General features: G+C 34.7%; 1 non-coding gene across 1 annotated transcript; it reads left to right on the top strand.

Moving 5' to 3' along the window:
- The first annotated feature begins 465 nt into the window (after positions 1-465).
- On the top strand, positions 466-554 carry TRNAY-GUA (transfer RNA tyrosine (anticodon GUA)). Its single transcript is given in 2 exon segments — positions 466-502; positions 519-554. It is a non-coding gene; the product is annotated as a tRNA-Tyr (tRNA).
- Positions 555-2,119: the final 1,565 nt, after the last annotated feature.

Genomic DNA, 2,119 nt, shown 5'->3' with positions numbered 1-2,119 from the left:
TTTTTAAAATCGGGTTATTTATTTATTTTGTTATTGAGTTATATAAACTCTTTGTATATTTTGGAAATTAATCTCGTTCGTCACTTTGTTTGCAAATATTTTTTCCCAGTCTGTGTGTTGTCTTTTGTTTCATTTATGATTTCCTTTGCTGTGCAAAAGCTTAATAGTCTGATTATGTCCCATTGTTTATTTTCAATTTTACTTTTATTGGCTTGGGAGGCTGTCCTAAGAAAACATTGTTACTATTCAGAGAATGTTTTGCCTGTGTTCTCTCCTGGGCGTTTTACGGTGCCATGTTTTATATTTAAGTCTTTAAGTAATTTTGAATGTATTTTTGGGTATGGTGTGAGGGAATGTTGTAATTTCATTGATTTAAATACGGCTGTTAAGTTTTCCTAACACAACTTGCTGAGACTGTCTTTTCTCCATTGTATATTCATTATATTTTCAGTCATAAGTGTGTTCCCTTCGGTAGCTCAGCTGGTAGAGCGGAGGACTGTAGATGCCTGTCTGTGGCCATCCTTAGGTCGCTGGTTCGATTCCGGCTCGAAGGACAAAGGTTTTATATTTATCAATGGAACAGAATAGATAGCCCAGAAATAAACCCACATACCTCTAGTCAATTAATCTTTGACAAAGGAGACAAGAATGTACAATGAACCCACAACTTTAAATACTGCATTTTTGAATTTCCATGCATGATTAGTCTTATGACTCTTTGTGTCTGCAACCCAGCATTATTTACTTTGAGAACTGTGCCATTTTTCAGTGTTCTGATTCCATGGGTTTTCTGCCAAACCCATTAATTTGGAGGTTGCATGCTTATTAATTTTTCTATTTTAGGAAGGTAGCTCCATAATTTCCTCATCCCCCAGTGATATTTATGTGGGGTGTTCATTTGGATTGTATTTCTTAGCTCCTATTCTCTTCTTTGTACTTTACAAATTTGTACTTTACAAATTAATCACTCAACCTGGGAAATAAGGAATCCAGGTATTTGTAGTGTCCTTTCAGAATTTTTTGTCAGTTGCTATGTGATTTATTATAGATTTTGGCGTTCATCTCTTCTTGGTCCACAATTGTCTTTGTTGGGCCAGGAAAGACATTTTGTGTTTGGCTCCTTAGCCATTTTGTGTTAATTATAAGTTTGTTTGTATTTGATATAGTATACATTTTGTAACACTTTCTGTAGGGCATGTAAAGGCAAGTTTATATGCATGTTTTTCATACAAGCTATCAAAGATACTCTGACTCCATATATAGCCATTTAGTGCTCAGTACAAATATTATATAATTATTAAATAGCATGCATTCTTATATCTTAGAACTATGCTATTTATCTATAGTAACTAAAAAAGTCCTTATATGTATTTTCAGAGATATCTGAAAATGTTCTTAGTATTTTGGTCAAATGACATTTCCAAACTATATGTAATAATGAAATGAAATTTTATTATTGTCTATATGGGAAGGTAAAAAATATGTCTTGTATAAGTGTGATACATAATAAAGTAATTAGTCATCATTTGGTTTTACTTAGTGTATAGTAGCAGAGAAGGCGATGGCACCCCACTCCTGTACTCTTGCCTGGAAAATCCCATGGATGGAGGAGCCTGGTAGGTTGCAGTCCATGGGTTCGCTAAGAGTCGGACATGACTGAGAGACTTCCTTTTCACTTTTCACTTTCATGCATTGGAGAAGGAAATAGCAACCCAGTCCAGTATTCTTGCCTGGAGAATCCTAGGGATGGGGGAGCCTGGTGGGCTGCCATCTATGGGGTCGCACAGAGTCGGACATGAATGAAGTGACTTAGCAGCAGCAGCAGTGTATAGTAGATAAAATGAGGCCTAGGTCTTAGGCTTGACTTTTTAAATCAAAGATGTATGCATTTTCATTTGCTTTTTCCAAAAAGACTAATGTTTTGATCAAAAAAAAAAAGTACACAAGCTTCAATCCTTTTAAAATCTTTAGGCTATAAAGAATAAATTCAGTGATTATAATATATATATAGATTCAAGGAAATCAATTTTCTCTTCAACATTGTATTCACATAGTAATTGCAGAACCAGAGGGTGTGGTTACCTTTAACTTAGGACAGTCTATGTTTGTGAAGTTTTAA

This window comes from Bos grunniens, chromosome 20, assembly GCF_055505025.1.
Source record: "Bos grunniens cultivar Pamir isolate PY7600 chromosome 20, Bosgru_T2T1.0, whole genome shotgun sequence".
Classification (NCBI taxonomy): domain Eukaryota; kingdom Metazoa; phylum Chordata; class Mammalia; order Artiodactyla; family Bovidae; genus Bos; species Bos grunniens.
This window is presented reverse-complemented; position numbering and strand designations above follow the sequence as displayed.